The sequence below is a fragment of the Sminthopsis crassicaudata genome, chromosome 6 (genome assembly GCF_048593235.1).
Source record: "Sminthopsis crassicaudata isolate SCR6 chromosome 6, ASM4859323v1, whole genome shotgun sequence".
In the NCBI taxonomy this organism is placed as follows: Eukaryota; Metazoa; Chordata; class Mammalia; order Dasyuromorphia; family Dasyuridae; genus Sminthopsis; species Sminthopsis crassicaudata.
In genome coordinates, this window is record NC_133622.1 from 207434008 (window position 1) to 207461206 (window position 27199).

The 27199-nt window shown below is 37.8% G+C and overlaps 1 protein-coding gene across 6 annotated transcripts in view; it reads left to right on the forward strand.

Annotated features, from left to right (window-relative positions):
* The window catches only part of MICAL2 (microtubule associated monooxygenase, calponin and LIM domain containing 2), a 304056-nt gene that overhangs the window by 272773 nt on the left and 4084 nt on the right, over positions 1-27199 (forward strand). For all 6 annotated transcript variants that reach the window (XM_074274667.1, XM_074274658.1, XM_074274660.1 and 3 more), the window contains 2 exons: positions 19457-19558; positions 26181-26254. The gene's annotated coding sequence lies outside the window, so the exon portion shown is untranslated. The remainder of the gene's footprint in view (positions 1-19456; positions 19559-26180; positions 26255-27199) is intronic.

Here is a 27199-nt window from a genome sequence, read left to right on the forward strand (position 1 = left end):
CCTGTGGTACAATGGAAAGAGCAATTTGGAATTTAAGAACTTGGCTTCAAATCTCAGTTCTGCCATTTTCTGCCTATCTAACTCTAGCAGCTGGCTGGGTGACCCAATGGATAGAGTTCTAGAATTCTTGGATTCAAATCCTGCCCAGACACTTCCTAGCTGTGTGAGCTAGGGCATATCATTTATCTTCTGTCTACCTCAGTTTCCTCATTTATAAAATGGGGATAATAATAGTATTATAATAATAACTCTGCCCTGTAGAGTTGTGATGGTAAAACGAGATAATACCTGTTCAGCATTTTTGCAAACATCAAAGCATTCTATAAATGCCAGCTATTATTATTATCTCCATTATTAATTTTAGAAAAACTCATTTCATCCCTCTGGACCCCAGTTTACTTACCAGTAAAATGAAGAGGTTGGCTCTCTAAATCTAGGATCAAACAAGTAAGAAATCCCTGATGATGGCATCTGGAAACTTACCATCCTCAAAATTGCAGGAGAACCCATTTTTCTAGAACAGAGGTCACAGAGAAGGCATGTAAACTAGACTAATTAAACCTTTTTTTTTTTTCCGTTTGTCCTAAAGGATCTACTCTCATTAAAGCAGCATCTTAATTGCTATCCTGGAAGAAAGAAAGATCAGTCGCCTCTATAGATTGCATTGAATTTTCATGATAGAAACCTGATTTTTTAAAAAGTGTCCCCTTCCCAGGCTCCTCTGTGTAGCAGAAGGGGAGTGTTGAGTAGGGTGTAAGGGAAAGAACACCCAATCTGTTTTGCAGCTGTGCTCTGACAGCTGCCTCCACGCTCTGGCCGAATCTCATCAGCTGGAAGATTGATTCAGCTCATTCCCTTTACATCCTTAGTAATTTAATTCCTTCTGTTAAGTTTATGGGCCCTTTCTGTGGGAATTGGTCTGGGCGGAGGCAGAGAGGCAGCTGAAGCAGAGGGATCCGTAGGGTGACATGGCCTTGCTGGCCCTCCGAATGCAGGGCTGCCAAGCAGGCGGGAGAATTAATATAGTCTAACTTCTAATAACATTTGGGACATAACAGTGCTCTTCTGTGGTTTCATATTCTATTCTTACCCCCACAAAAAGGTACCCTGTTGCTTAATGAATGACCAATGCTTATTAGGTTAAGTTGTATTTGAGTCTGCCTGTGCTTATCCAGTTCAAGTGATTTAATAGGTATTATTTAATAGGTATTATTAGGATAATTAGAAAATGATCACAGTTAAGCAATAATATTGAGCTAGGAAGGCTGTGAATAACCGAATTTAGAACTAGCCCTGCGAACACTAGTCCTCAGTGACAGTTATGCAACTGGCCTCTAATAATGATGGGCACTGGGCCTGAAAAGACCCTTTGTTCGTGGGAGTTATTCATCAGCCGCCGGCACTGAATTGGAAAGGGCCCCGCGTGGGCACAAAACAAAATGCTGAGGAGCAAAATGAGGCTTTGATGATCTCCTAATTGTAGCAACAACAATTCCGGCTTTCTCTTTTCTAACTGTCAGAAATCATCTCGCAGTCCCAGGAATGATTTCTCCCTTCTTTGTCAAGGGAAGCGACCCACCCCCACCCCAGAGCCCACCCCAGACACAGCTGCAGGGAGCTTTTAGCAAAGCATGGGTGGGTTGTTTTTTTTTTTGGTTTTTTTTTTTGTCAAAGTACTTAGGGGTGGCTTAGAGGACGGGCTGCCTGGGTTTGGAATCAGGGCTTTAGATGAGGGCTTCCCAGGTACCATGAAAAAGAGCTGTGAGCTCATGCAAGGATTATTTTTTATTTCTATAATTCTGGCTTTTCGTTGCAAATAGCTTGTTTATTTATTATTGTTGTTATTAACTATAGTTATTTATTATTATGGTTACAACTAGATTATACCACTATACGGTTATAGCTTTATTGTTATTAGCTGTAGTTATCATAGATTATTACTATAGTTACAACTATGTTATACAACTATATTGTTATTAACTGTAGTTATCATAGATTATTATAGTTATAATTATGTTATACAATTGTATAGTTACAACTATATTGTTGCTAGCTGTAGTTATTACATATTATTGTTATAGTTACAACTATGTTATACAACTGTAATAGTTACAACTATATTATTAGCTGTAGTTATATATTATTGTTATAGTTACAACTATGTTATACAACTATATAGTTACAACTATATTGTTATTAACTGTAGTTATATTATTATAGTTACAATTATGTTATATAACTATAGTTGTATATTTTGTTATAGTTACAATTATGTTATACAACTATATAGTTACAAACTATATTGTTATTAACTGTAGTTATTATAGATTATTATTATAGCTACAACTATGTTATACACTATAGTTACAACTATGTTATTAACTGTAGCTATCATAGATTATTATCATAGTTACAACTATGTTATACAACTATATAGTTACAACTATATTGTTATTAACTGTAGTTATTATAGATTATTATTATAGCTACAACTATGTTATACAACTATATAGTTACAACTATATTGTTATTAACTATAGTTATCATAGATTATTATCATAGTTACAACTGTGTTACACAACTATATAGTTACACCTACATTATTAACTATAGTTATCATATATTATTGTTATAGTTACAACTATATTGTTATTAACTGTAGTTATTATATATTATTATTATAGTTACAACTACATTATTAACTATAGTGACATTTATAACACTGGATTTCCCCATTTAAGGACCTTAGCATGTCTCCCTAAAGTGCTGTTTTCCCGAAACTTAACAGACTACAACATGGCAATGTATTATTTATCCAGCAAGGGAGTGCAATATCTGAGTTGTCCACCCAGTGGTGCTCTAGTTGAATTATTAGCTAAGTGATGTGTTCAGTTTCTCTAAGAAGTAATGAGTTTTTATTTTTATTTTCCTAAGTAGCACAGTGGAGATTTGGTGGGGTTTAGAATTAGGGAAGTGTAGACTTGGACACTTATTAGCTACGTGGCCCTGGACCAGTCACCTAATTTTGTTTGCCTTACTTCCCCTGTAAAAGGAACTGGAAAAAGAAATGGAAAACCACTCCAGTCTCTTTACCAAGAAAACCCCAAATGAGGTCAGGAAGAGTCAGACTAGACTTAAAAACAACAGGATTTATCTGGAACATATTGTTGTTTTTTGTCCCAAAAAGGTCCATGACATCAAGGAGGTGATGCCATGAGATGCAAGTGAATAGGATTTGAAGGAGGGAGGGCTGGGCAAGGTCATCTATCTCACTTTCCCCTCCAGAGCCAGCTGGGTTAAATGTTTGTTGACTGACTAAGCCTGCCGGCCACCAGAGGGTGCTCCTAGGCTGCTTTCCCCCACAGTAATTTGGGCTAATCTTTCCTAGACAGGTCTGAAATTAATATAGGAGATGAAATGGAATCTTGCTTAAAAATATTAAAATGTAGATTCTGCTATCTGGACCTAGCTCAAAGCCCCCTACTTTACATTGATTTCCCTCTCTTAGTTCTTGCTCCATTGCATTATAAAATTCAGTCTGACCGCATTAAGGTGATATGGTTTATCATACACAGAGTAAAATGAAAAGGAAATAGATCAAACAATTTTAAATGGAAGTGTCTGCATCAATATCTCCTCCAGTTGCCTTCACAGATACTTAAGGAGCCAGGTGCTCTGAATCTAATCAGGATCCTAATTCAAAGCCAGTCTCACATTTATTAGCTTTGTGGCTCTAAGAAAGTCACTTAACCCCTTCCAATAGATTTGAATTCAGATCTTCCCGACCCCAGGGCCAGCTCTTTGACTACTGGCTATCTTTTTAGTCGTTACTTAATGAATGTGGAACTGAATCTAGGGAAGTGGGGACCCCATGTCACTTGGCCTGGTTAGTTCCCACCTGCAGAATTTTGTCATTTCTGGATGCCATATTTTTGACAGATTGAAAAATACTTAGACCAGGCCAACCAAGATGATAAAGTAGCTAGAATTCAAGTCCGATAAAGAGCAGGTGAGGGCAGTGAAGATGTCTAGCTGCATGATTGAAGACTTAGGAGGGACATGAAAATAGTTTACAAGTATTTTAAGTGCTGCCATATGGAAGAGGGATTAGACTTGTTGTGCATGGTCCCAGATGGCACATTCAGGAGCAATAGGTGAAAGTGACAGGGAGACAGATTTCAATTTATTATAAGAAAGAACTCTCTAACAATTCAGGCTGTGTAAGAATCAAAAGTGTTGATGTTCAAAACTGAGAGTTCCTAGTCATGGGGAAATGTCTAAGGAAAAGCTCGGATGAGTCATTTATTCATTTGTTCATTCATGCATTCAGAAAGGCACTAGATTCAAATCCAACCTCAGACAATGTGTATAGCTGTGTGATCCTGGACAAATAGAAAGATTATGGGGCTAAGTGCTAGTGCTCTATCAGGGAAACTACAACAGGGATCCTTATGCTTTGGGAGGGTATTGAACCAAGAGCCTGCTGCAACTCCTTCTAACCCCAAAGTTTGGGAATTTTGTGATCTTTATTTCCCTGCATTTTAAATAATTTTTTAAAATTGTGAACTTAAGCATCAACAAACTTGAAATTTTCAACATACAAAGAATCGAAAAGTGGATTATCTGTGAAATTCTGAACTTTTCTGCTTCATACTTTTAAAAAATATATTTATCAATTTGATCACATAGTCACAAAATTGCTCTGCTTACCTGTATCCCCTTCAGAATTTCCTTCTGTTCTCTTTGGGTTTTTCCAAAATATCTCACTGAAGTCATTCTCTATCTTTCCTTTCCTTCGTAAAGTACATTGGAAACCTGAAAGTACAATATAAATGTTAGCGATTATTACTAATTCTTAAAGCGATTGATCAGGTTTCTTTTCAAAACTCTTTGGTTTTCAGTATTCTCATATCTTCTGACCATCATGGGGACATAATTTCTATTTTGCACTAATCAATTTTTAATCCTTGTAGCTTTTGATTGTGTCTCAAACCAAGGAGAGTGGTTAGTCTATCTTTAGGAGAATGTGCTCTAGTGAAAGTAGAATGATTCAAAGATATGACGTTGGAGAGTCATGTGTTCAAATCTCGCCCTTGATACTTATCTTTCAGGAATATAGGCAGGTCTCTGAACCTCAGTTTTCAGAGTTGTTGTAAAGTTCTAATAAAAATACTGTATATAAAGGACTTTATAGGCTTTATCATTCTTAGGGCAGGGGCAATTGTATCCCTGATGTGTTGGCAAAGTTTGCTAAACAGATTTGAAACCTCAACCCATGAATATGTGGGTCGAGTGTTTCTAATAGGTATCATAACTACTACAGCCATATGTTCCTATATCTCTAAACTACTGAAGCCAAGTTCAAATAAAATGGGCCATTAAATCATATATAAGTCTCTCCAAGGCCACATATTAACTTAGAAAAACCACACATTAAAGTTATATATATTCTAATGTATTTATTTATTTTGTTAAATATTTCCCAATTACATTTTAATCTAGGGCAGGTTGTACTCAGTAGCACTAGGTGAAATGTAGCCTCATTTTCTTTGACTGGCAATGGCACAAGTAGAACATACTAGTTGCTCACATTAGTTATTCAGTCAATAACTGATCTGTGGTGTAAAATGTGTTGGATTTATAGCCAGAGGACCTGAGTTCAAATCTCAGCAATGTCCTGTAAATTCTTGGAGAATAGAGATGTTTTCATTCTTTGTATTTTTATTCTGCATAAAATAATGTAAAAAAATGTATTCCAGGGTAGTTCCAGATACATAGTAGGCACCTTAAAATACTTGTTCATTTATTGATTCATTACAACCTGTTTGAGCCTAGGCATATCATTTTTTTTAATGTTTTCAGACATCATTCATCATCTGTAAAATAAAAAGGTTGAAGTGGATAGATTTAAAAATCCCTTCCAGTTCAAAATCTGTAATAAGTGTTTCTTGATTGCCTATTATATCTGTGCTAGGACTGTGGGGAATGTGACCTCTACCATCAGGAGTCTTAAGATCTAGTCAGTCTAGTCAGAGGGGACTAGTACACGTTCAGGGTAGCCAAATAAGCCAAATAAGATATTGGCTTATAGTGTAATGCTATACATAATGAAGTCCTGAATTTGGAGGGTAAGAGATGCAGGAAGACACACAGAGAGCAAGAGGAGATAAAGATGATTAAGAGAGAGAGAGATGGGAAGGAGAAAGATAAGAGATAGGAAGGGAGGGAAACAGAGACACAGTGAGATGTCTTTGAGGTCTAGAGAAGTCAATAAAGTCTTCATGTAAGAAACAAGAATTTATCCCTTGAAGGACTTGAATAGATGGGAAAAAAGAGATGAAGACATTTCAGGAAAGAGGCATAAAATTAAGATAAACAATGAACTACTTGTGTTTCCAGTCCACCTACAATTTCAGTATAAATGTGTGTATGTCATTTCATTCCTCATCTTATGTTAGTAAAGTCTGAAACATGTTTGTTTGCTAAGTGGCTCAATGCACAGAGCACTGAACTTGTAGTCAGGAAGGCCTGAGCTCAAATCCTGCCTTAGACATATACCAGCTCTGTGGTCCTGGGCAAATGTCTTTACCTCTATCTGCCTCTATTTCCTGTCTATAAAATAGGAATAACTTGCTACTTCATCGGACTTGTTGTGAAGATAAAATGGAATAATACTAGTAAAACTTAAAGATCTACATTATTTTTTTAAAATTTTTAATTTATTATTTATTTATTATTTTAGTTTATTATTTATTATATTTATAGTATATAATATAATATATATATATTTATTATTTATTATAAGGTTAAAAAATGTCAACTATAAAAGTATAGAATGGGGAAGTTGTGTGTAAAAGAACTTTAGGAATTAAGGAAAACTACTGATGCAATATTAAATCAACAATATGAAACAGCAACCAAGAAAAGCTAAAAATTTTAGACTATTAATAGAAGTCCACATAGGCTATTTTGTGAAGTCATAGGAAATAAAGGAAGGTTTCTGACATTATTTGGACCTTCTGTGGCAGAGGACATAGACAATAGCGACAAAGGATGGGTGGGCAAACGAATATGAGTTGTGAGCTGTAGTCCAGAAAATATTTCCAAATCAGTGAGATCACAAATCTGTTTAAGAAAAAGACAGTTTGGCTATTCTCAAGCAGGTCAAACTATAACATGTAATGTCATTGAAGCACCAAAGGGTGCTGACCCATGTTCACTGGAGAGTCCCACACCTACCGTAGTTGTTTTTATATGTCCCTTTGGGCAGAAATACTAGATTAGTGCTATATTCTCTAGAAATATGGGAGAGTCATCTATCTTTTATATTTCACTTATTCATATATTTTGTCTGAATCATTGTCAAAGGATATGCGTTGGTAGAAGTAGCCAGTCAAAATTAGCTCTGAGCCCTTACCCTACTGTAAAGGAAGTTTTGCTTCCTTAGAATATGTTGAATTCTAGTGAACACTAGCTTTATGACCGTGACTTAATGGATTTGGTTTTCCACCACAATAAATAGGCTTGATTTTTCATCTTAGTATAGAATTGATAAAGTCAATGTTCAATAACAAGATCACAATGCATAATAAAACAATAAAGCATCTACCAAGCAGCTCTGAGCGCACTACTCTAAATCTGGGGAGCCATCTACAGAATAAAAGAGCTACTTTGACTCAAGAGTTCTAGGAACTGTGTAGTTTGAGTCCAAGTCCCCTGTTATCATTTTCCTTTGAGTGGGCAAAGGAGTTGCCTGCTCCATTATTGGCTAAATATTTGAAAAGACAGCAAAAATTCCGGAGGAGCTTTAAACTTAGGACTCGGAGTGTGGGAAATGACCTTGGAATCTGGGTGAGCTTTTAATCTAAGCTCATCCTAGGGCATAGAAATTCATTTGACTGATTGGTCATTGGTAGGGACCACAGCCCATCATAATTAGGCTTTTTTACTACCATGCTAACCCTTGCTGCCCAGAATCCTTTGCTTTTGGTGCTGAGGAGAGGGGCAGCTACAGAATGAGAGTAATTGCCCTGATAGCTAGGGGACATAATGGATGGAGGAAAAAGTTCGAGTTCAAATCTTACTGTAAATATTTACTAGCTGTATGACCATGGGCAACTCAGCCTCTCTCTCAACTTTATTTCTCTCACCTGTAGTATTCAAGATCTGGGGCTCTGCTGATCCTAGAACCTCCCATGGTCAAGAGAAGGACATTTGAGTAAGAAAATCTTAGAGAAAAACCTGTTAGATTATTACAATCTTTATTTAAGTGCTATAGTGGAATAGACTTTTTATTCAGTGATGTACTAGGCCTGGAAGCTCTCTCAGAGTGTGAAATGTCAGACCGTGTGTCCCATGGTGACTATAACATTATATTTTGATATTTTATATCAACATCTATAAAAATCTTTCAAAATGCCTCTTGCAGCTATCACGTTTTTAATTTTGTCTTTAGGCTTTAGCCAGGCAAATGTTGAGTACAGAGCTGGGAGTTGGGTCAAATCCCTCTAGGTAAATGGCAGTGTCGGTCTATAATTGCATTTTCACAACTTGATTTATGTTATTCTCTGTATTGGGGGCTAAGTAGGAGTAAAAGAATGCTTTTCTATTCCCATTGATATTTAGGCATATTAATATAAAGAGAGGGGATATTTAATAAACGATGCTGCATTTCTACTACTGAAAGACCTAATGAGTTTTTAATGGTTCTACACCTACAGTTTCACATAAATCTATCTCAAATGTCTGTGTGGTAGGTGAGCTTGATAGGGCTCCCTGAGTACACAAATTATGCTTGTATTATAGTGATAACAACAATCTCCAAAATAATATTGTAATACAAAGAGCTGATAAATCTTGGCTGTTGTCAATTCACACCTCCCCCAAACACCCCTTGGCCATGACTCCTCTCAGAATTTCCAATTAGGGAAGGTGTCCAGATCAGCCATTTTTTTCTTATCAGGCTACACTCTGAATTTCTCCAATAAGCCCCTTCACCAGGTTAAGTATCTTCCTTTTCCTCTCTTCCTTTAGTTTCCTTTCACATATTGCCTTCTCCTTTAGAATGTGAGCACCTTGAGGACAGAGAACAATCATTGATCTTTGTATTCTCAGTGCTTAGCATAGTTCCTGAAATATACTGAGTATTAAATAAATTTTTGTTGGCTGGTTGACTGGTTGTGTATAATGACACACTGTGACTTTTAATAGCTCAAAAGTCATAATAGCATGTATATGTCAACCTATAAAAGCTAGCTCCAAACACATATGCATGGAAACAATTTTCAAAATATATATTGAATTCTTTTCCTTTGTGGCAAAGGTAGAAGGCTATGGGTATTGAGGATTATATTTACAATTAGACCATTTGATGAGTTGTTTGATTTTGTTGATCTCCCTTTTCTTTCCATTTCTTTTTAAATTTCTGCCATGAGGAAAGGCTTACTGAGGGAAGAGGGTGGGATTTAACATTTTTTTTAAAAGAACATGATATAAAAACAACAGGCATCAAAAAATACAGAATACATGTTTACTTTAGTCAAATAATCAATTGCATGTAATTAATAACTGACTTTAAAAAATTTTATTAATTTAGCCTTTGTTTTTCAAACCATAGCTGTTTTTCAGTAATCTCCCAACTCTTAACCCTGCCTTTTGACAAAAAAAAAGCAGTTTAGCAAAAATGATTTAGTGACAGTCTCTGACACTGTGTGTAACAATATCTACCCATCATTTCCCATCTCTCTCCCAGGAGGACAAAATATGTCTTGCTGTCTATCTTCTGGGACCAAGATTGGTCATGCCATTTAATCTGAGTTCAGTGTTGTTCTCAGTTATATTATGGTAGTATGTATAAGTGAGTGTGTGTGTGTGTGTGTGTGTGTGTGTATGTGTGTATGTGTGTAAAATTTCTCTTGATTCTACTTTTTTGATTCTACATCAATTTTCTTTCATTTTTCCCTTTTTTTCTTCTTTTCCTTTCTCCTTTCTTTCTTCCCTCCCTCTCTTCTTTCTTTCCTCCCTCCTTCCTTTCCTCCCTTTCTCTTCCTCCTCCTCCTTCTCCTCCTTCCTTCTCCTTCTCCTTCTCCTTCTCTTCCTCCTTCCTCCCCCTCCTCCTTATTCCTTCCTCTCTCCCTATTTTCTCCTATCTTCTTCCTTCCTTCTTTCCCCTCTCTACTCTCTTTTTATTCCCTCCCCACTTCTCTTTAGCTCTCCTGGCCTAAACAGGGACAGCTACAGGCTCATTTCCATCATCAACTGGTATAAAAGCTTGATCAGTTATTGTCTGTTCATGTTTCCTTGGGCATCCTGTTGACTCCCTATTCCTAAGCACTTGCCATATAGATACCAGAATGAATGAAGGCATCCAATCAGCTTCCACTCTACTGAACCTCAAAAATCTCAAGTTCAATAGATCCAGCAACCTTGACCTCTTTAGTAGCAGAAATAAAGAGTTTGAGCCTTTGAGCAAACAGATCTGGGTCTCTTGGTTCTTTATAACTTTTCACATTTCTCTAGATTCCTTATATATGCTGTTACTTAGGGTGCAATAATATTCTACCATACCCCCTTTTTGAGATGGTGGTAAAGGTTGTAGAATTGGATTTGTGAATTTATATTATAATTTTAATAACTGGCCACCTTTGATTCAATTCATTTCTGTCCTTTAACATCAATTAAGCATCCAGCACTGTGTAAGTACCGGGAATGCTCTTAGGAAAAAGAAACATAACCCTTGCCCTCAAGGAGCTTATAATCTAATGGGGGAAGAAAACACACAGAAAGCTGAAAAAAGGGTAGGGGGAATAACCAGCATAGGGGTGATGTTCCATGGAGTTCAAATCAAGCAGAGTTGCTGGGGGAAGGTAGAGTTGCCTGGAAAGTTGGGGATATTTAGAGTGATCTGTAAAGATAGATTTTGGAAGGAGCTTAGAGCCCCACCCCACTATAGCCCCCAGCCCCCCAGTCAGAGGAGAGAAGCTACTAAGGAGTTGAGAATATTAAAAACTGAGCCAATCAGCATGATGAGATTTCAGGTGATCAGTTTGTCCTGAGTGGGGCTGATGTGGGGTTGAAGTCCAACATATTTGACATAATTTGAACATCCCTCCACCTTCTAACTCTAAAATATAAATTGTACCAATGAGATGCCAAAGAAGTCTTTTTGAGGTTCAGTCATTTTTCAGTCTTGTCCACCTCTTCATGACTCCATGTGGAGTTTTCTTGGCAAAGATACAGGAGTGATTGGCCATTTCCTTCCCCAGATCATTTTACAGATGAGGAAACTGAGGCAAACAGGTCACACAGCTAGTGTCTGAGATTGGATTTGAACTTAGGAAAATAACTCTAGGCTCTGCATTCTGTGAACTATGGTCCTATCTAAGAAGTTGAAATTCCAGTCTATTTCAAGAAGCATTTGTTAAGTGCCCATTATGCTCTCCAAATAAGCGGATATGGCTGGATAGTTAAAGTAGAGAATCAAAGGAATAATCACATCATAACTAGCATTTATATAATACTTTGGGCTTGCAAAGCTTTAAAAACTTCACCTTTTATCCTCACCATAACCTTGGGAGGTATTATTTTCCCCATTTTATAGATGAGGACACTGAGTCAGATAGAGATTGTCCCAGCTGATGTTCCTGATATAGATCTGAGCTAAGATTTGAACTCAGGTCTTCCTGAAAGTAGATTCTGTGCTCTATCCACTGGACCACCTAGCTGCTTCATATTTCCTAGGAATCTAGTAATAGCAAAGGAATCAGTGTGAAACAGTGTCAGAAAACTCATTTCCTTCTTTGAACCTCACTCTTCACATTTGTTGAAGTAAATGGGTATCTTGGGTTGAATGGTTTCTAACACCCTACACAAGGAGCATCTGATTCCAAGGTTAGTACTGATCCAAGTTATGATTGAGGGCGTGGGGTCTCCACGAAATTAAATCTGTACATCTGAGATTCGGAGTTTGGGGGGACAGGAAAGGCAAAATAACCATTTACAAAGCATCTACTGTATGCCAGAATTGTGCTTAGCACTACAAATATTATTTCATTTTATCTTCACAACTCTGAGAGATAGGATTATTATTATTATCCCCATTTTACAGATAAGTAAACTGAGGCATACAGCTGAAGTGAATTGCCCAGGGTCACACAATTAATGAGGTCAGTTCTTCCTGACTCTAAGCCCATTGCTCTATCCATTAAGAAGGCAAGAAAAAAGGGACATCAGGAAGGGTGAGATAGTGTGACACAGGGAAAAGAGTACTGGATTTGGAATCGAAGGAGGAGACTTGAGATGCTTGAGATAATTAAGTGGCACAGTGCAGTGTCATGATGTGGGAATCAGAAAAACATAAGTTCCTTAGCTTACTATCTGTGTGACTCTGAGCAAGGTGTTTAACTTCTCTGTGTTTCACTTTCCTCATTTGTAAAATGGATATAATAATGGTACCTGCCTCCCTGACTTGTGAAAAGGCTTTGTACATTTTAAATGCTAGTTATAATTAAAATTTTTGTTATTATTTTGTAATTTGGGACATATCAATCTCTCTGCACCTCAGTTTCTTTATATGTAAAATAGGTGACCTCTAAGATCCCCATCAGCTCTAAATCTCCCCTCTGATGATAAGACCAAGGTCAATTATGGTCAGAAAAGTGAGCACTCCACCCAGCAGAGGATTCTGGGTGTCTGAGACTCACCAGCTCCCAGCAGCAAGATCACTGGATCCACTTTTGGACCATCAAGGGTCCTGTAAGAGGCAGGATTCTTGTTCATTGGTACAGGATAATGTCTTTGTATATATTGGAAAGGACTGCACAGGAGAATGGCCCTATGCCTTCCAACTCAATTTCAGAGAGAACAGTTATTTAAGTTCCAACCTTCTCTTGCTTAGAGTAAATCATAAGATCATGGAATTTGGTGCAGGAAGAGAGTCCATCCAGTCTTAACACCTCCATTTAAAAGGTAGGAGAATGGTGGCCCATCAAAGGGAAGTGATACATCCAAAGTCAAACAGTGTATCAAGGTGGGATTTGAAGTCAGCGGTCTTGCGTTCCAATTCAATACCCTTCCTCCCCTTCTTCCAAGAAGCAGGCAAGAGGATCAACCCTTATACCAATTACTCAGCATCTTATAAACCAAAATAAAAAGGACGTTTGATGAAATTTGTCATTTTTCACATTGTACTATTGTTTTAAAAAAGGAAAAGGAAAGGAAAAATCATCAACCATAGACTCGAAGTAATGGAATCATGAGCAATGCACCAGAATTGAGCTCATAAAGGCCAAACCAGGGCAGACCAGCTGAATTGCTCGGGGTAAGAGGAGGAGGGTTAGAGGAGGAATAATCACTCTGGCTTCATAGGGAAAGAGAATGGAACCTCTCCATGTAATGAAGCTACAGAACCATAAAAAACTGGGCACTGTGGCTCAGCAATTGAAGGCAAATCGCCTTGGCGGTGAGCCACATGGGCAGAGTCCCTCACCAAAGGGCCACAGACAAAAGGCAAGGTGATGGGATACTCAGCCCATCTCGGGGAGATGTACCACTGAGAATTAGGGCAGCTATTACTTTGATATCTCTCCTGGTCATTAGTGAAGATGTTAAGAGTACATTAAGAAAATTGCATCTGATACAAAATTAGGACTTGCTGCAGATGCCGAGTGAGGTGGAAAATAATACCTGATGAACCGGGCTGAGGTGAAGGAGAGGCGGCAATAGAAGCTCCCACTTGGAAAGCCAGGAGCCAGTGTGCGGGAGGAAGAGTGGGCACTGATGCATAAAAGGAAGAAAACCTTTTATGTCCAACAATGGCTTTAATCAAAGTGGGCCCTCACCAGTGCTTCCCTCTGACCTCCTTCGGTGGGACTGCATTTAAATTCATCGGTAAATGAGGAGCTGTTGTCTGTTAAGTTTTGCCAGATGAATTGACTTGGCAGATCTGATCCCTGTGCCTGAAATGTGAGGGGCTGCCTCCTCTAACTGCTCAGTTGCTAGGGCCCTGTTCCTGCTCCCCAGAATTATTTTCCAGATAGGTGTTTTCCCCTCTTAATTGAAGATAGGATAGATTTAAAATTTTTTAAGTTTCAGATTTTCTGTTAGGGACTAGAAATACAAAGACAAAAAGTGAGATATCTCCTTTTTTGTCTTTGTATTTCTAGTTCCTAACAGAAAATCTATAACTTAAAAAAAATTTTAATTAGAACTGTGATTTCACTCGGATAGAGAACTCCTGGCTGGGACAGCTACATGGCACAGTTGGATGGAAGAAGAATTCTTTTTTTGTCAGGTTGGAAGTATTTTAATTGAACAAATGTCATTCTTCAACAAGGAGAACTACAAATAAGTTTTAGCAAAATACATTTATAATTTCATTTAAAGGTCTGCAAAGAGTTTAAATGCATTTATACATTTATATACATCATTATTACTATTACCTTATTATGTACTATTATACGTATATATTATATACATTATCTCATTAGATCTTCATAATCCTTGTAGAAAGATATAACAAGTATTATTCCCAACATACAAATGAAGAAACTAAGATTAATAAGTGTTAGCGTCAAACAACATCAGAGATGGGATTTGAACCCACGTTTTCTTGTCTCCAAACCTTGCACTTTATCTGCTAATCAATGCTGTCTGCCTTAATACATTTTGGAGATAAATAAGAAAGTATTAGACAAAAATTTTCTGATAGTAAATGTTAATTTTTTTATTAAAGCTTTTTATTTACAAAACATATGCATATAATTTTCCAGCATTGACCCTTGTAAAACTTTGTGTTCCAACTTTTCCCCTCCTTCCCCCCACCCTCTCCCCTGGGTGGCAGGTAGTCCAATACATGTTAAATATGTTAAAGTATATGTGCTAAATGTTATTTTAAAGAATATTTCCATGGTACCTCCAACCCTCAGAAAAGCACCAAGAATTCTAACTGAAGCCCTAAGCACTGTTATCCAAAGGTACCTTGAAGACATTGTAAAAAGATTTGATGTATAGGAGGGATGAGTTAAATTAATAAGAGCTCTTATTCTTGCAGCCAGACAATTAGAATCTTAATATGTCTGAGAAGTATAGCAGAAGCAACTTTCTTCTGTTTTTCTCTAGGTACTTCTTACAATGTTGCTTGTTAGTAAAAATAATAAATAATAATGTCTGAAAGCATCTATAGAAGATGCTTTTCATTCAACTCAAGGAATATGTTGATGTATCTTATTACATGCTGTAGAGCAGGAATTCTTAAACTTTTCCATTTGTGATCCTTTTTCACCTGAGAAACTTTTATGTGACCCCTGGTATATAGGCATATGAAACAGATATTGAAATCAAACATTTACTGATAATAAACCTTAATTTTGCAACCTCCATATTCAGTTACTATATTCTATGTAGGGTCTCAAACTATAATTTAAAAAACTGGGGGGAAATAATACTTGATGAACCGGGCTGAAGTTAAGGCAAGGTGGCAATACAAGCTCCTACTTGGAAAACCAGGAATGTGGGAAGAAGGGTGTGTACTTGAATTCAAATCCAGCCCCAGACATTTACTAGCTGTGTGACTCTGGGCTAGTCACTTAATCCAGTTTGCCTCAGTTTCCTCATCTGTAAAAAAGAGCTGGAGAAGGAAATGACAAACGGCTCTAATGTCTCCACCAAGAGAATCCCAAAAGAAATTACAAAGAGATAGCCATCATAGAGATGACTGAACAGTGACCCTGATAGCAACAACTTCCTGGTGTGGAAATGTGCTCAACCAATGCAGATTAGTACCTGTTCTACAAAGTAGTTTTAGAGATTAACTAGAGGTACTGCCAGTCTGTTTGAGGCAGGACTTGAACCCAGACATTTGTGATCCTAATGCAAGTTTTCTTTCCACTTTCCCATACTCCTTAGTGCTCAGAACACCAGGCTTTTAGTCAATTTAATAATGATTATTGAATTGAATTGTGGAATATGGAAACATCTTCCTTTGAGGAGTAGATGAATTTAATTTCTTCAGAGATGTTGAGGAAGTCAGTGTCCAAGCAGGGTGCTTCAGTGAAAGTGCAGACATTGGGCAGCCCAGAGCTTGGGATCCAAATCTATAACTGATCAGCACATTATCAGACAGACCATCCTGCAGAATGAGAATCAGAGTTTGAAAACATTCTAGGAGTCATCAAATTCACCTCCTACCGAAGCAAAATCTCTAACAAAAATAGGAATAACAAACATTTCCATAATCTCTTAAGGTTTTCAAAGAGATTTACAAATATGATCTCCTTTGATTCTCTCAATAACTGTAGGGGATGAGTGCTATTATTATTCCCATTTTATAGATGAGAAAACTGAATAAGACATAGCTGAAGTGTCTTACCCAGGTTCACACAGCTCATAAGAGTTTAAGGTTGACTTGAACTCAAGTCTTCCTGGCTCCAGACCCAGCACTTTAACCACTGCATCACCTAGCTGCCTCCACAAAACATTGCTATGACCTGCATTAAGTGACTACTTAATAAATGCTTATTAGGGCATCAAGGTGGTGCAGTGGATAAAGCATCAGACCTGAAGTCAGGAGGATCTGAGTTCAAATCGAGTCTCAGACACTTAACACTTCCTAGCTGTGTGACTCCAGGCAAGTCACTTAACCCCAACTGCCTCAGCAAAAAACAAACAAACAAAAAATTTAAATAAATAAATGCTTATTGATGAATTTCTGACAAGTATTTATAGAGTATCTGCTTGAAGACATCCAGTAATGGGGAACTTACTATCTCTAAAGGCAAGCCACCCATCCTAGTCTCCCATAACACAGGTATTTTCCTTCTGTTGAGTATTTTCCGTTTATACCTTTCATATCTTGTTTTGTACATAGTTATGCGCATATTGTCTCTCTCTATTAGACTGTTATCTCTTTGAGAGCCTGAATCAGATATTCATTCGTTCATTTGTTTATTATTATTTTGCTTTTCTTGCATCCCCAGCACTTAGCTCAGTGCCTGGCAAAAAGACATTTAATTAATATTTATTAACTGAGTGACAGCTCTATTTGTTGAAAAGTTCATCCGAATGTTGAGCTGGAATCTGGATTTTTGTAACTTGAACCAGCAGCAGTGACATGAAGGGTCATGGAAGGAGAAAATGAAATGCCTGCTTAGAAAGGCTAAAAGAATTATCTGCCTGCCAGGAATTCCCCATGATTAATTGAGGTATATGATTAATGATAGTATGTGATTAATTACCAGATGAAGGGTATAGACCATAAGTGATTGAGTAATTGTTCAAAAAGCTACAGATGAGCAAGTAATTGGAACAAGACATGTTCTGTTGGTTTATATTATTGTAAGGAATGAAATAGAGACTAATGCGTAATTATATAACAGATGAAAACTGGAATGCAAATAATTGCATTCAATTCAGCAAACACTAGGCACCTATTCTGTCTAAGCGGCCTGTTTCATTCCTGGGAATACATAGACAAAAATGAAACAGCCCTTGATCTCAAGGAGTTTCTGGTCTACTGGGTGGGTATAATACAGATAGGGAAATGCAAAATGGAGGCAGCTAGGTAGTGCAGGGGATAGAAGACCAGCCCTGAAGTCAGGAGGATCTGAGTTCAAATCTAATCTCAGACACTTAACATTTCCTAGCTATGTGACCCTGGGCAAGTCACTTAACCCCAATTGCTTCCGCAAGATAGAAAAGAAAATACAAGGTAACTTGAGGAAGGAGAGAGTACCTAACAACAAATGGATTTCATTGTTACTTTTCTGAAACAAGCTGGTAGGTCAGTTTTAGAAGCATAAAAATGATTGAGTGCTGGACTTCATTTCAGGAAAAAATATTTGAATCTTGCCTTTGTGTTGCTTGCTAACTGGGCGACTCTGGACAAGTCAACCCCGGATTTCAGTCTATTCATCTGTAAAATTGCAGGGCGGGGAACTCTATAACATCTAAGGCCCTTTTCAGCTCTAAATCTATAATCCTAAGTACATGAAAATATAAGAAAGAAGAAATTGTTATTAAGAAAGTTATAATTTTAAAATTAATAAAAAAAGAATATACTCAAGAATGGTACTTGAGTCCCACTATTCAGTTTCATTTTTCAGTCTGTCCAACTCTAGTCTCTTCTGTTTAAAGTATAAATTTGAATATTACTGTAACTGTACTAAAGTTTTCTTGTAGCTTGGAAGGGTTGTTTGCACTTCTAAAACTGACCTACCAGATTGTTTCAGAAAGGTAACAATGAAACCCAAATGCATTTAGCCTTTGTTTCCCCATCTGTAAAATGGGAATAATATTTTTTCATATAGTCATTTATTTAAAATAACATGTTGCTAAAAAGCATTATAGTGAAGATTTATTTTTCAGAAGGCAGAAATAAAGGGTTTTTTGTTGTTGTTGTTAATAAAAGGAGGATGATATTAAGAGCTCCTACCTCATGGGCTTGTTGTAAGGATCAAATAAAATAGTAAAGGACCAAATAAAATCAGCTAATAAGAGCCAAAAGGGACTGATGAGAATAGCTAGCATTTAGGTGACACTTTTATCAAGTAAAATAGTAAAGGACCAAATAAAATCAACAAATTAGAGCCAAAATGGAGTGATAAGACTAGCTAGCATTTATGAGACTTAAAAATGTGTCAAGTATCTTATAGTCATCTTATTTTATCCTCATGTAATATAATCTACCCCATTTTACCTCTCCCCCTTTTCTTCTTTCCCCAGTACAATCCTTTTTCCACCCCTAATTTCTTTTTTTTATTTTAATCACATTAAAATCAACCCATATCTACACCCTCTGCCTATGTATGTATCTTATTTTATCTTCACAACCACCCTGGGAAATAGTGATTATGATTATACTCATTTGACAGATGGGGAAACTGAGTCACAGAGTGACTTGTCCAGATTGGTAGGTGTTTAAAGCCTCGTTTAAATCCAGCAGCACACGTGCAAATCGAGACATCACCCTGGGGTTGTCCCCGGTATCTTTGAGAACTCAGAATGAACGATAACACCCGCAGGAGTGTCCAGGGGGATAGAATGGATCAGCGTGTACGGGTCAGCGAGGGGCAGAGCGCGGGCGTGATCCCGGGCTCCCCGCCTGCAGTGCAGCGCCCTGTAGGAGAGACTCGGCTCCCGTTTGCCTGCCCCGAAATCAGCCCCGGCGCGGAGCGCTCTAAGAGGCTCCCGGGCGCCCGGTGTTCCAACTGAGAAGCCAGTGCAGGTCTCCATCCCAGCCCTGACCAAAATTCCCCGCGCGCGCGGGCGGGCGCTCCTGGAGAGTGTGCACAGGTGCGCTCGATTTGTCCTGCCCGCGGGCTCCTGGGCCCGCAGCGCGTTCGGACCGCTCCCCAGCGGGGCTTTATTGAGGCAAACATGGGGAGGTTGGGGCGGCCCGGGCCGTGGGAGCGCGGGGCGCCCAGCTCCAATAGAACGCATTTCTGCTTTATTTCTTAAACAGATTCAGGCGCACAGGATGAGGCCCGGCTCCTGCACGAATGGTTTAAGCTGGTCCTGGAAGAAGGAATAAATTAATGCGATATGAATCCGAGCTCTTGATCATGTAAGTAAAGAAACACAGACAACACCAAGACCCAGGCAGGCGGCGGGAGGGGGAGGGCAGGCGGCGGGAGGGGGAGGGCAGCCGCCCCTCCGCCCCGGCCCCTGCTTTCCCTCCCCGTGCATGTACAGCCCTGATTGAGGCAAATTGCCACTTTATGTCTTGCATATCGTCTGCCTATTAGTGAGGAGACTCTCCCGTCGTCCATTCCCGGCACCGAGGCGGCAGCCGGCGGATTGTGCAGTTAGAACAGAGACGGAATAGCGGCCTTTCTGCAGGGCGCCTGGCCCGGAAGGCCGTGGGGCCCGAGAGCCGAGTTTGAATTGTTGGGTGTCCCATGAGTGGTCCTCCCAGGTTCTAACCCCCTGCCGCCAGAGAAAGGGGATGTGAAGGCTTCCGTGCCACGTGCAGGCCCTTGTTCGGCTGCCGTCTCTCATGGACCTTCTCTCCTTTTATGTTTATATCAATCAATCTCATTGCCCTCCCTGGATTCCAGATCTATCTATCTATCTAACATCTATATCTATTTATCATCTATCTATCTATTTATCATCTATCTATCTATCTATCTATCTATCTATCTATCTATCTATCTATCAGTCTGTCTATCTATCTATATCTCTATCAGTCTGTCTATTCATCTTTCTATCTGTCCATCCATCCATTGTATATTTATGTATCTATTTTTCTATCTTTCTATCTACCCATTCATCATCTATCCATATATCTATTTGTCTATCTATCCACCTATCTGTGTATCTATCTGTTTATCTATGTGTTCACAATACATATCACATATATGAGACAAATATATATAAGCAACATGTATATTATATGTATATTTGTATATATGTGTATCTATCCATCTATCTATCTATCTATCTTTTGATCTTTCTATATCCATAGAGAACAGTAATTGAGTACTGGTATTTAAATGTAAAAGTAAAGATGTGTATGAAACTCCAGACTGATACACAATATGCACACACATATATGTATGTATATGTAGATAGATATATGCAGATGTGCATGTATCATGTGTGTAATACATACATTACATATGACATATATACAAAATTATATAGTATATTTATTGTATTCTCCTTTTACATTATGCCATCCAGTCATACTGTTCTTTCCTGGACTTCAGATTGAGAATTAGGAAGAGAGATACAGAGAAGCCACACAGACAGAGATACACAAAGAGAGATTATCTATGATGTATATATGTGTTATATATGAGCCATAACAATATTAAATATAGACATGACATGCCTGAGATATAGTGGGAAACACCACAATGTATACCTGTGTGTAGTTACACAGGTGATGGTCTATAAGTCTCTCTCTCTCTCTCTCTCTCTCTCTTTCTCTCTTTATATATATATATATATATATACCTCTATATTCCCTGTTCTTTTATGACACTGTCCCTACCCTGGTATGGTCTAGTACCAGGTACTATACCTAGTACAGGTACTACAAGGTACACTTTAAGCCTGCTGTTTGGTCTCCCCACCAAAGTCTCTTCCCACTCTGTTCATCCTCTACTCTGCTGTCAACATGATCTTCCTAAAGTGTAAGTTTGATCACATGGATCATATCATCCCCCAGTCTCATTCAAAAAGATCCACTAGCTCCCTATTACCTTCACTTGTTTGACTTCCTAACTTGGCCCTGTCTTACCTTTCCACGTTTCCAAGAGTTTATTTCCCTGTGTGTGATCTATAAGTTAGGGACACTGGACTCCTTACTGTTGATCCCACAAGATGCTCTTATCTTCCAATTATATTTTTCCACTTTCTTGCATGATGCCTTTCTCTAATCTCCTAAATGTCAGTGCATCCCTTCCTGGGATTGCCTCCAATTGATCTAGATCTATGTCTTGTCTGTGCATAGTTATTTGCAGGTTTTTTCTTTCATTGGCTTATGAGTTCACTGAAGGCAAGAATCATCTGTGCCTTTTCTATATTTCCAGTGTTTACCACCATGCTTGGCACACTGAAGGTGCTTCATAAATGCTTGTTGCCTGACTAAATGAAGAGTTCTTAGCCTTGGACCTTTGAATATATTACTAACTTATATTTTGATGTAACTGGTTTCCTTTGTAGATGATCTCTATTTTATTGTATGCATTTAAAATATCATTGCAAGGAATCCATAGGAATCATCAGATTTCTAAAGTGATCCATGATACAAAAAAGGTCAAGAACCTCTTCCATAGGTCCATATAAAAATAATTGTCCAATTGAGGATGGTCCGTGGTAGGGATGGGGTGAGGACAGGCCTTTACCAAAAACAAAAAATTCTCCCCTATTAAAGCTACCAGTCTGCCTGCTGCAATTAGGCTTCTGGAGCTAGATATGTCTGAGGAGGTGATCATCATCTCAAAGAATCCAACCTGAAAGACTGTGAAATCATCTGGTCCAATGACCTTATTTTGTAGATGAGGATATGGAGGCCCAGAGGGCTGGAATTATGAAAACCCTATCAAACCACATTCTGATTGGATTTGGGGGCTGCACCCAACTTTGGTTCCTCTCATCCTAGTGTCTGCTTTTTCCCCCTAGCCATCTTTTCCCCTGTAATCTCATTCCCATGTGACTTAGCCCTATCTCTTTTCAGTGCCTTTGTCCACCACATTCCCTATTGTTCCCTTTGAAACTCTTCCTTACTGTTAAGAAGCTCCCCTTCATCTTTGATATCTTTCTATTATATGTCCTTTATATATTTATATACAAAAACATATATATTTCTACATACTTTATACATTTATATATTCTTTTTATATTTATATATCCTTTATATACATGTATAATTATATACTTTATATACTTATATATCCTTTATAAAGATGTATTTATATTTCCTTTATTTGTATATTCTTTATAGATTTATATATCCTTTATATATATAATATCCTTTATATATTTACATATCCTTTATATATTTGTATATCCTTTATATATTTATATATCCTTTATGTATATTTACATATCCTTTATATATATTTGTATATCCTTTATATATTCCCTTTTAATATCTTCCTTTCCATCTCTTGGCACCAAGGAGACCTGATTTCCTCCTGAGTATCCCACACCTACTACCATCCTCTCCATTGCTCATTCTCCCCTCCTACCCCTTGCTGGGTTCCTTGCTTCCCACCACTCCCATCTCGTCACTGCCTTTTTTGATACATCTATCCTACTAGATCATCTTTTGCCTTCTCTGGATATCTATTGTTACCTTGACTCTTTGTCTTCTAAGATCCCCTTCTAACCTTTATCAATAGCTTCAGCACTTGATGTGCATCTTCCCCTTCTCCACCTCATCTCTCCTCAGTGACTTTAAAAAGTCCTTCATGAGGGTTCTTCAAACACTTTGAGATTACATGGCCTCCATGACCACCCTACTTTGGGTGGTCTTCTATTAGTGAGACCACTTGAAACTCATCCTCCTCTTAGGTAGTGAAACCCAAACCTGCTTCATCTTTATCTTCTTTTGCTTCCCTGTACTTTATTTTCAGCAGTTAATATAGGTTTTATTCCCTTCTTTTTGCCTAGTACAGCATATCTTCCATCTCTCCTGCACACCAAAGACATCACTTCAAAGACTCTATGGGGAATATTTACTAAACTTAGCAAAGCTTTTCTTCTTAATAAATCTCAGATTAGCCCAAGCTTAACCAATACAAAATTGTAAATGAGCCAAACCAGAATTAATAAGGTTTTGTCATTCAGCAATTAAATAAATATTTATCAAGAGCCTATTCTGGGAAAGGAACTGTGTTAGTCACTGAGGAAGATGTGACATGTATGTAGAGAAATGTCATATAAGGTTTCATCTTTGTATCTCATACTTTACAGGCTGGGGGAAGGAATTGTAGTGTTTTATTTAGAAGTACAAATGTGAGGCTCTGTCTGCAAAAATCCTACCACAGACACTCATTAACTGTGTGGCCATCAGAAGTAACCTACCCTCTCTGTGCTTCAGTTTTTTCACCTTAAAATTAGGGGCTTATACCATAGGATTTTGGATGGCCCTTCCAGTTCTTAGAGCTATAACTCAATGAGATAATTTCATTTTTCTAAGCTCAATAAATAGGGATTTTTTGGCTATGATTGTTGGGCTCCCTATATTAAATATTGGGTTTGATCTGTTCTTAGTTGGCCAGATATTCTGGAAACTCCATATCCTCTTTTTTCCTCAAGGAGTGAACCCTGATAATAAATACCAAAGACTGACTGGCCATGACTTAGTGTCTTTCCCAGTATCATGCTTCAGGGGATACCCAGAGTGAGGGTACAGAGAAGGGGGAGGCCTCTTAGAGAAGGTGGAAGTTTGAGAGAAACTGGGGAAGTAAGAAGGTAGAGGCTAGAGAGAGAGCATTGCAAGCATAAGGATGGCTAGGGAAAAGCTCACAGTTGGAGAATAGAGGAATGCCAAATACAGGAAGAGGAATAATGAAAACTGAAAGGGTAGAAAGGAGCAAGATTATGTAGAGCTTTACATGTCAAACAGAGGACTTTTTTAAAATCTCAAGTTAATAAGGAATCACTTGAGTTTGTAGAGTAAAGGCTGGCATGGTCAATCCTCCCCCTCCTTTTTAAAATTCCATTTTATTTTTATTTTCAGTTCCAAATTCTCTCCTTCCATCTATCCTCTCCTACCCTTACCTGGTATACATATAAAGTCATGCAAAAATTGTTTCCTCTTTATTATTTCAATCACATCTGATTTCCTATGAACACATATGGGGTTTTCTTGGTAATTATATTGGAGTGGTTTGCCATTCCCTTTTCCAGTTCATTTTACCAATGAGGAACTGAGGTACACAGGATGAAGTGATTTGGCCAGGGTAACACTAGTAAGTGTCTAAGACCAGATTTGCCTCATTAGCCATATCCAAGAAGAAAAGATAAAACAAAAAAAGAACGAAAGAAAAAAATATATGCTTCAGTCTGCACTTTGAGTTTACAACTTTTTTCACTGCAGATGAAAAGCATTTTTCCTCAAGAGTCTTTTGGATCATTATATTGATCAGAGTAGCTAAGTCTTTCACAGTTGATTTTCCTTACACTTACTATTACTGTGTAGCTTTTTCTCCTGGTTCTACTCATTTCACTTTGCATCAGTTCATATTTGTTAGGTTTCTGAAACCACGCTCTTCATCATGTGTTTTATCATGTCTTCCATCACATTCATATGTTATAACTTGTTCAGTCATTCCCCACTTGATGAGCATCCCCTCAGTTTCCAATGTTTTTGATATCACAAAGAGTAGGTGTAAATATTTTTGTGCATATAGGTTCTTTTCCTTTTTCATTTATTTCTTCAGGATACCATCTTAATAGTAGAATTTCTGGGTCAAAGGATATACACCATTTTATAGCTTTTTAGGTAGAATTCCACATTGTTTACTAGAATCATTAAACTAGTTCATAGCTCCACTAACAGTACATTAGTGTATCTGTTTTCTGACATCCCTTTTAGCATTTGTCATTTTCCTTTTGTCCTATTTTAGTCAGGTGGATGGGGGTGAGTTGATACCTAAGAGTTGTTTTAAGTTGTGTTTTTCTAGTTATTAATGATGGAGAGTATTTTTATATGACAATTTATAGTTTGATTTCTTCCTCTGAAAACTAAAAACAAGGGTCATATCCCTTGACCATTTGCTAATTGAGAAATGACTCTTACTCTTCTAAATTTGGCTTAATTCTCTACATATTTAAAAAGTAAGATTTTTATCAGAGAATCTTGTTGCAAAATTTTTACCCTGTTTCCTGCTGTTCTTCTAATTTTGATTGCATTGGTTTTGTTTGTGCAAAAAGTTTTTTATTTTATCTAATCAAAATCATCCTTTTTTACCTCATGAATCTCTCTATCTCTTGTAGGGGTCATGAACTCTTCCTCTATCCATAGATCTCTGACAGGCAGACCTACATTTCAGAAAAGTCACTTTAGTAACTAATCTGAGTTTTAAAAATTTATGTAATAATGTCTCCCCTGATGCAGCTGACTTAAATTAAAATCCCTCCCTAAAGGCTTCAACCCTGAACAGCTTACATATTGTTCCCTGAGCCTCAGTTTTCCTTTTCTGCAAAATGAGGGGAATTGGATTAAATGCCTTCTCTGATCCCCTACAGCTCTGGTCCTGTGATGGGTAAAATGAAGATGATAATAATAACTAACTTAGTGGCTACTATGGGCTATATGCAATGAGCTTTGTAAATTTAAGATTCCTCCTGTTAACTATAATTATTATTATTATTATTAAACAAAGCTACAAAATCTATAGATATTATTTTCTTGACTTTACACATGAACAGAATTAAAGCACAGCGAAGTCAATTGACAGATCTGTGGCCACAAGTTAGTAAACATCAGAGGAATGATTTGGACCTAGTTCTTCTGATTCCAAATGTAACTTTACCTATTATGCTGACAAGAACCATTTGTGATTATTTTAGTCACATTGGAGATGGGGACCCCAGGAGCAGCAGAACTTTCATTTGGGAAGTTCAGGGACATAAGATAACCCGATATTATGCGTGTACATTAATCTGAAGTTATTCAAAATGTAAGTACTAATATTTATCATCTCTTCCTATTTTTTGATGCTCAGGGCTCAAGAATTAGAACTGGAAGACCACCAAAGTCGACTGGAGCAGAAGCTAAGAGAAAAAATGTCTATGGAAGGTGAGCTAAGGGGCTATTGTTTAGATCCACATCAACAGGAAAGGGATGGAGCCCAAGCAGAGAATTCAGTATAATTTAATTTAATTCAGAAAGTATTTCTTAAACTTCTATTTTTTACCCACTACTGTGCTGCTGAGTGTTATGGATACAAAAAGAAAAATGATACAGCCTCTGTCTTTAGAGAAATTACACTTGGAACAGGGAGAAGCTGTACTTACAGGGTGAGAAATACAAAAGACACGAAAATATGGAAATGTAAAGAAAATCCATGTCATTGTAGGGTTTACACAGACTGAAACCAGGTGGGGGATTAACTACTCATGCTCTAGTGACCAACTCACCCTTTTACAGCCAAACTAATTTGGGAAACATGGTAAGGAGGATCAGGAAAACCTTTCTGTGGGGCTTGAAAGCACCTTAACTGAGCCTAAAAGCAGGCTGGGCATTCCCAGAGACAGATGAGGAGGGTGAGCATCTTGGCAATATGGACCAGCCAAAACAAAGGATGCAAGGGAGGAACATTCATGAAAAGAGCAGCAGAAGGCTAGTTTGGCCAGAATATAGAATAACTAAGGAAGAATAATGTAAAATAATGTCTGGAAAGATGGAACTTGAAGGACTTTAAGCCCCTAACAGAAGAGTTGATATTTTATCCTAGAAGTCATAGGTAGCCACTAAATCTTCTTGAAGAACAGAATAACTTAGCCAACCTAGGACTATATGGATAGTAGATTAGAGGAAACAAGACTGGCAACAAGTAAAGCAAGAAGAGGCTCTTGTAAAGGTATAAATGAAAGGTGATGAGGGATAACATGGGAAGACAATATAAAGAAGAGTGATGGTCAAGGAGGGATGCTGTGATTCTGGTCTCCTCTGCTTGAGGTCAGAGGACAGACTTCTGGAGCCCTCACAATTTCTATGTCACAATATCATTATCACCCCACT